The sequence below is a fragment of the Camelina sativa genome, chromosome 3 (genome assembly GCF_030686135.1).
Source record: "Camelina sativa cultivar CO46 ecotype springtype chromosome 3, ASM3068613v1".
In the NCBI taxonomy this organism is placed as follows: Eukaryota; Viridiplantae; Streptophyta; class Magnoliopsida; order Brassicales; family Brassicaceae; genus Camelina; species Camelina sativa.
Window position 1 is genome coordinate 19,955,439 of NC_141882.1, and position 9,023 is coordinate 19,964,461.

Below are 9,023 nucleotides of genomic sequence, written 5' to 3' on the forward strand. Positions count from 1 at the left end.
GGTAAGATCTAGATCTAGCCTTATCTATGCTTCCTAAACATTGGTGTGATGCTAAGAAGCTTGAAATCAGACTCTACCCTCTAAGATATAGAATCAGCATTAAGATCATCTACCCTAGAAGAGATCTACAACAATCAAGCTTGACCAAGTCACACAAACCACAAAATCAATCCATCCTCAAGATCCTAAGGAAACTACTCAGAACAATACATGGTGATCAAAGTCAAAAACCCAGAAAATATTGAAACTTGCATTATTAGAAAGATTAAACAAAGATCTTCAATATTGATGAAAGGATGAATTATAAGAATCTAGTCTTCTTTTTTAAGGAAGTACAAGATCTTAAAAATAAAAATGCAAAAGGAATAAAACTAAAAAAAGTAAAAACTAGGTTTAGGGAATATCTAAAAAGTTGCACACTTTGGTGGCTGCAGGTACAAGGCCTTATATAGGTGAGGAGGTGGAAGCCCTAAAAATAGAAAAAGTCAAAGTAGTCAACGGCTCGGTCAACTCGACCAGTGCTCGGTCGAGTCCATGGTCGAGCTGGCTTCTCTCGTGCACACTCCACTCGGTCGAGTCCATCTACCCACTCGGTCGAGTGCTAGGTCGAGTTGGACTCTGGACCTTGGTTCTTCAGCCTTAACTCTCTTGCTTTCCCTTCAAGATTGCTTCACTTCTCCTCAGGATTGTTTCCATGCTCCTTAAGCTCCAAAATCACCTGTTTATGCATGAAAAGATGCAAATGCAATGCAACTAAACTCTAATGCATGATTAGTCCTAAAGCTACACAATAATGATGAAAATGGCTAGCAAAAGATGCAAAAGATGTGAATAAACTAAGGGAAAACATGGTAAAATATATGAACATCAACTCCAAATTCATCCTGAACTCTTACAATTAGTCAAATGCATTGGAATGTACATTCTGACCCTAGAAACAGTAACAATGCTCTTTGTTGTTTAGAATCAATGTTTTCTCGGTTTTAGCCTCTTTCGGGACAAAATGGGTATAAGTGGTGGCTAAACACTCGAAATTCAACGCGAACTCTTTTAATTAGTCAAATGCATTGGAATGTTACATATTTTACCTTAGAAAGAGTAACATCGCTGTTTACTGCTTCGAACCAATGTTTTCTCTCGGTTTTAGCCTGTTTTCTCGGTTTAGGCCTGTTTTGGGATAAAACGGGTTTAATTGTTGTCTAAACACTCCAAATTCATCCCGAACTCTTACAACTAGTCAAATGCATTGTACTGTCACACAATCTGACCCTAGAAATAATAACAGAGCTGTTTACTGCTTCAAATCAATGCTTTCTCGGTTTTAGCCTGTTTGGGGACAAAATGGGTAAAAGTGGTGTCTAAACACTCCAAATTTAACCCAAACTTTTGTAATTAGTCAAATGCATTGGATTGTTACATATTTTGCCCTAGAAAGAGTAATATAGCTGTTTACTGCTTCGAATCAATGTTTTCTCTCGGTTTTAGCATGTTTTCTCGGTTTAAGCCTGTTTTGGGATAAAACGGGTTCAACTGTTGTCTAAACACTCCAAATTCATCCCGAACTCTTACAATTAGTCAAATGCATTGTAATGTCACACATTCTGAACCTAGAAACAGTAACAATGGTGTTTACTGCTTATAATCAATGTTTGCTTGGTTTTGGCCTGTTTCGGGACAAAATGGGTATAAGTGGTGGCTAAACACTCCAAATTCAACGCGAACTCTTGTAATTAGTCAAATGCATTGGATTGTTGCATATTTGACCCTAGAAAGAGTAACATAGCGGTTTACTGCTTCAAATCAATGTTGTCTCTCGGTTTTAGCATGTTTTCTTGGTTTAAGCCTGTTTTGGGATAAAACGGGTTCAACTGTTGTCTAAACACTCCAAATTCATCCCGAACTCTTACAATTTGTCAAATGCATTGGAATGTCACACATTATGACCCTAGTAACAGTAACAACACTGTTTAATGCTTAGAATCAATTTTTTCTCGGATTTAGCCTGTTTCGGGACAAAACGGGTATAAGTGGTGGCTAAACACTCCAAATTCAACGCGAACTCTTGTAATTAGTCAAATGCATTGGATTGTTGCATATTTGACCCTAGAAAGAGTAACATAGCTGTTTACTGATTCGAATCAATGTTGTCTCTCGGTTTTAGCCTGTTTTCTCGGTTTTACCCCTGTTTTGGGATAAAAAGGGTTCAACTGTTGTCTAAACACTCCAAATTCATCCCGAACTCTTACAATTTTACAAATGCATTGGAATTTCACACATTCTGACCCTAGAAACAGTAAAAACGCTGTTTACTGCTTCGAATCAACGTTTTCTCGGTTTTAGCCTTTTTTGGAACAAAATGGGTATAAGTGGTGGCTAAACACTCCAAATTCAACGCGAACTCTTGTAATTAGTCAAATGCGTTGGATTGTTGCATATTTTACCCTAGAAAGAGTAACATAGCTGTTTACTTCTTCGAATCAATGTTTTCTCTCGGTTTTAGCATGTTTTCTCGGTTTAAGCCTGTTTTGGGATAAAACGGGTTCAACTGTTGTCTAAACACTCCAAATTCATCCTGAACTCTTACAATTAGTCAAATGCATTGGAATGTCACACATTCTGACCCTAGAAACAGTAACAACGCTGTTTAATGCACAGAATCAATGTTTTCTGGGATTAAGCCTGTTTCGGGACAAAATGGGTATAAGTGGTGGCTAAACACTCCAAATTCAACGCGAACTCTTGTAATTAGTCAAATGCATTGGATTGTTGCATATTTGACCCTAGAAAGAGTAACATAGCTGTTTACTGCTTCGAATCAATGTTTTCTCTCGGTTTTAGCATGTTTATTCGGTTTAAGCCTGTTTTGGGATAAAACGGGTTCAACTGTTGTCTAAACACTCCAAATTCATCCCGAACTCTTACAATTATTCAAATGCATTGGAATCTCAAACATTCTGACCCTAGAAACAGTAACAACGCTGTTTACTGCTTAGAATCAACGTTTTCTTGGGTTTAGCCTGTTTCAGGACAAAATGGGTATAAGTAGTGGCTAAACACTCCAAATTCAACGCGAAGTCTTGTAGTTAGTCAAATGCATTGTATTATTGCATATTTTAACCTAAAAATAGTAACATAGCTGTTTACTGCTTTGAATCAATGTTTTCTCTCGGTTTTAGCATGTTTTCTCGGTTTAAGCCTGTTTTGGGATAAAACAGGTTTAATTGTTGTCTAAACACTCCAAATTCATCCCGAACTCTTACAATTAGTCAAATGCATTGGACTGTCACACAATCTGACCCTAGAAATAATAACAGAGCTGTTTACTGCTTCAAATCAATGCTTTCTCGGTTTTAGGCTGTTTGGGGACAAAATGGGTATAAGTGGTGGCTAAACACTCCAAATTCAACGCGAACTCTTGTAATTAGTCAAATGCATTGGATTGTTGCATATTTGACCCTAGAAAGAGTAACATAGCTGTTTACTGCTTCGAATCAATGTTTTCTCTCGGTTTTAGCATGTTTATTCGGTTTAAGCCTGTTTTGGGATAAAACGGGTTCAACTGTTGTCTAAACACTCCAAATTCATCCCGAACTCTTACAATTATTCAAATGCATTGGAATCTCAAACATTCTGACCCTAGAAACAGTAACAACGCTGTTTACTGCTTAGATTCAACGTTTTTTTGGTTTTAGCCTGTTTCAGGACAAAATGGGTATAAGCGGTGGCTAAACATTCCAAATTCAACGCGAAGTCTTGTAGTTAGTCAAATGCATTGGAATGTCACACATTCTGACCCTAGAAACAGTAAAAATGCTCTTTAATGCTTAGGATCAATGTTTTCTCGGATTTAGCCTCTTTCGGGACAAAATAGGTATAAGTGGTGGCTAAACACTCCAAATTCAACACGAACTCTTGTAATTAGTCAAATGCATTGGATTGTTGCATATTTGACCATAGAAAGAGTAACATAGCTGTTTACTGCTTCGAATCAATGTTTTCTCTCGGTTTTAGCATGTTTACTCGGTTTAAGCCTATTTTGGGATAAAACGGGTTCAACTGTTGTCTAAACACTCCAAATTCATCCCGAACTCTTACAATTATTCAAATGCATTGGAATGTCAAACATTCTGACCCTAGAAACAGTAACAACGCTGTTTACTGCTTAGAATCAACGTTTTCTTGGTTTTAGCCTGTTTCAGGACAAAATGGGTATAAGCAGTGGCTAAACGCTCCAAATTCAACGCGAAGTCTTGTAGTTAGTCAAATGCATTGTATTATTGCATATTTTAACCTAAAAATAGTAACATAGCTGTTTACCGCTTTGAATCAATGTTTTCTCTCGGTTTTAGCATGTTTTCTCGGTTTAAGCCTGTTTTGGGATAAAACAGGTTTAATTGTTGTCTAAACACTCCAAATTCATCCTGAACTCTTACAATTAGTCAAATGCATTGGACTCTCACACAATCTGACCCTAGAAATAATAACAGAGCTGTTTACTGCTTCAAATCAATGCTTTCTCGGTTTTAGGCTGTTTGGGGACAAAATGGGTATAAGTGGTGGCTAAACACTCCAAATTCAACGCGAACTCTTGTAATTAGTCAAATGCATTGGATTGTTGAATATTTGACCCTAGAAAGAGTAACATAGCTGTTTACTGCTTCGAATCAATGTTTTCTCTCGGTTTTAGCATGTTTATTCGGTTTAAGCCTGTTTTGGGATAAAACGGGTTCAACTGTTGTCTAAACACTCCAAATTCATCCCGAACTCTTACAATTATTCAAATGCATTGGAATCTCAAACATTCTGACATAGAAACAGTAACAACGCTGTTTACTGCTTAGAATCAACGTTTTTTTGGTTTTAGCCTGTTTCAGGACAAAATGGGTATAAGCGGTGGCTAAACATTCCAAATTCAACGCGAAGTCTTGTAGTTAGTCAAATGCATTGGAATGTCACACATTCTGACCCTAGAAACAGTAAAAACGCTCTTTAATGCTTAGGATCAATGTTTTCTCGGATTTAGCCTGTTTCGGGACAAAATAGGTATAAGTGGTGGCTAAACACTCCAAATTCAACACGAACTCTTGTAATTAGTCAAATGCATTGGATTGTTGCATATTTGACCCTAGAAAGAGTAACATAGCTGTTTACTGCTTCGAATCAATGTTTTCTCTCGGTTTTAGCATGTTTACTCGGTTTAAGCCTATTTTGGGATAAAACGGGTTCAACTGTTGTCTAAACACTCCAAATTCATCCCGAACCCTTACAATTATTCAAATGCATTGGAATCTCAAACATTCTGACCCTAGAAACAGTAACAACGCTGTTTACTGCTTAGAATCAACGTTTTTTTGGTTTTAGCCTGTTTCAGGACAAAATGGGTATAAGCGGTGGCTAAACATTCCAAATTCAACGCGAAGTCTTGTAGTTAGTCAAATGCATTGGAATGTCACACATTCTGACCCTAGAAACAGTAAAAACGCTCTTTAATGCTTAGGATTAATGTTTTCTCGGATTTAGCCTGTTTCGGGACAAAATAGGTATAAGTGGTGGCTAAACACTCCAAATTCAACACGAAATCTTGTAATTAGTCAAATGCATTGGATTGTTGCATATTTGACCCTAGAAAGAGTAACATAGCTGTTTACTGCTTCGAATCAATGTTTTCTCTCGGTTTTAGCATGTTTACTCGGTTTAAGCCTATTTTGGGATAAAACGGGTTCAACTGTTGTCTAAACACTCCAAATTCATCCCGAACTCTTACAATTATTCAAATGCATTGGAATCTCAAACATTCTGACCCTAGAAACAGTAACAACGCTGTTTACTGCTTAGAATCAACGTTTTTTTGGTTTTAGCCTGTTTCAGGACAAAATGGGTATAAGCGGTGGCTAAACATTCCAAATTCAACGCGAAGTCTTGTAGTTAGTCAAATGCATTGGAATGTCACACATTCTGACCTTAGAAACAGTAAAAACGCTCTTTAATGCTTAGGATCAATGTTTTCTCGGATTTAGCCTGTTTCGGGACAAAATAGGTATAAGTGGTGGCTAAACACTCCAAATTCAACACGAACTCTTGTAATTAGTCAAATGCATTGGATTGTTGCATATTTGACCATAGAAAGAGTAACATAGCTGTTTACTGCTTCGAATCAATGTTTTCTCTCGGTTTTAGCATGTTTACTCGGTTTAAGCCTATTTTGGGATAAAACGGGTTCAACTGTTGTCTAAACACTCCAAATTCATCCCGAACTCTTACAATTATTCAAATGCATTGGAATGTCAAACATTCTGACCCTAGAAACAGTAACAACGCTGTTTACTGCTTAGAATCAACGTTTTCTTGGTTTTAGCCTGTTTCAGGACAAAATGGGTATAAGCAGTGGCTAAACACTCCAACTTCAACGCGAAGTCTTGTAGTTAGTCAAATGCATTGTATTATTGCATATTTTGACCTAAAAATAGTAACATAATTGTCTACTGCTTTGAATCAATGTTTTCTCTCGGTTTTAGCATGTTTTCTCGGTTTAAGCCTGTTTTGGGATAAAACAGGTTTAATTATTGTCTAAACACTCCAAATTCATCCCGAACTCTTACAATTAGTCAAATGCATTGGACTGTCACACAATCTGACCCTAGAAATAAAAACAGAGCTGTTTACTGCTTCAAATCAATGCTTTCTCGGTTTTAGGCTGTTTGGGGACAAAATGGGTATAAGTGGTGGCTAAACACTCCAAATTCAACGCGAACTCTTGTAATTAGTCAAATGCATTGGATTGTTGCATATTTGACCCTAGAAAGAGTAACATAGCTGTTTACTGCTTCGAATCAATGTTTTCTCTCGGTTTTAGCATGTTTACTCGGTTTAAGCCTGTTTTGGGATAAAACGGGTTCAACTGTTGTCTAAACACTCCAAATTCATCCTGAACTCTTAAAATTATTCAAATGCATTGGAATCTCAAACATTCTGACCCTAGAAACAGTAACAACGCTGTTTACTGCTTAGAATCAACGTTTTCTTGGTTTTAGCCTGTTTCAGGACAAAATTGGTATAAGCAGTGGCTAAACGCTCCAAATTCAACGCGAAGTCTTGTAGTTAGTCAAATGCATTGTATTATTGCATATTTTAACCTAAAAATAGTAACATAGCTGTTTACTGCTTTGAATCAATGTTTTCTCTCGGTTTTAGCATGTTTTCTCGGTTTAAGCCTGTTTTGGGATAAAACAGGTTTAATTGTTGTCTAAACACTCCAAATTCATCCCGAACTCTTACAATTAGTCAAATGCATTGGACTGTCACACAATCTGACCCTAGAAATAATAACAGAGCTGTTTACTGCTTCAAATCAATGCTTTCTCGGTTTTAGGCTGTTTGGGGACAAAATGGGTATAAGTGGTGGCTAAACACTCCAAATTCAACGCGAACTCTTGTAATTAGTCAAATGCATTGGATTGTTGCATATTTGACCCTAGAAAGAGTAACATAGCTGTTTACTGCTTCGAATCAATGTTTTCTCTCGGTTTTAGCATGTTTATTCGGTTTAAGCCTGTTTTGGGATAAAACGGGTTCAACTGTTGTCTAAACACTCCAAATTCATCCCGAACTCTTACAATTATTCAAATGCATTGGAATCTCAAACATTCTGACCCTAGAAACAGTAACAATGCTGTTTACTGCTTAGATTCAACGTTTTTTTGGTTTTAGCCTGTTTCAGGACAAAATGGGTATAAGCGGTGGCTAAACACTCGAAATTCAACGCGAAGTCTTGTACTTAGTCAAATGCATTGTATTGTTTCATATTTTACCCTAGAAATAGTAACATAGCTGTTTACTGCTTCGAATCAATGTTTTCTCTCGGTTTTAGCATGTTTTCTCGGTTTAAGCCTGTTTTGGGATAAAACAGGTTTAATTGTTGTCTAAACACTCCAAATTCATCCCGAACTCTTACAATTAGTCAAATGCATTGGACTGTCACACAATCTGACCCTAGAAATAATAACAGAGCTGTTGACTGCTTCAAATGAATGCTTTCTCGGTTTTAGGCTGTTTGGGGACAAAATGGGTATAAGTGGTGGCTAAACACTCCAAATTCAACGCGAACTCTTGTAATTAGTCAAATGCATTGGATTGTTGCATATTTGACCCTAGAAAGAGTAACATAGCTGTTTACTGCTTCGAATCAATGTTTTCTCTCGGTTTTAGCATGTTTACTCGGTTTAAGCCTGTTTTGGGATAAAACGGGTTCAACTGTTGTCTAAACACTCCAAATTCATCCCGAACTCTTACAATTATTCAAATGCATTGGAATCTCAAACATTCTGACCCTAGAAACAGTAACAACGCTGTTTACTGCTTAGAATCAACGTTTTTTTGGTTTTAGCCTGTTTCAGGACAAAATGGGTATAAGCGGTGGCTAAACATTCCAAATTCAACGCGAAGTCTTGTAGTTAGTCAAATGCATTGGAATGTCACACATTCTGACCCTAGAAACAGTAAAAACGCTCTTTAATGCTTAGGATCAATGTTTTCTCGGATTTACCCTGTTTCGGGACAAAATAGGTATAAGTGGTGGCTAAACACTCCAAATTCAACGCGGACTCTTGTAATTAGTCAAATGCATTGGATTGTTGCATATTTGACCCTAGAAAGAGTAACATAGCTGTTTACTGCTTCGAATCAATGTTTTCTCTCGGTTTTAGCATGTTTATTCGGTTTAAGCCTGTTTTGGGATAAAACGGGTTCAACTGTTGTCTAAACACTCCAAATTCATCCCGAACTCTTACAATTATTCAAATGCATTGGAATCTCAAACATTCTGACCCTAGAAACAGTAACAACGCTGTTTACTGCTTAGATTCAACGTTTTTTTGGTTTTATCCTGTTTCAGGACAAAATGGGTATAAGCGGTGGCTAAACACTCGAAATTCAACGCGAAGTCTTGTACTTAGTCAAATGCATTGTATTGTTTCATATTTTACCCTAGAAATAGTAACATAGCTTTTTACTGCTTCGAATCAATG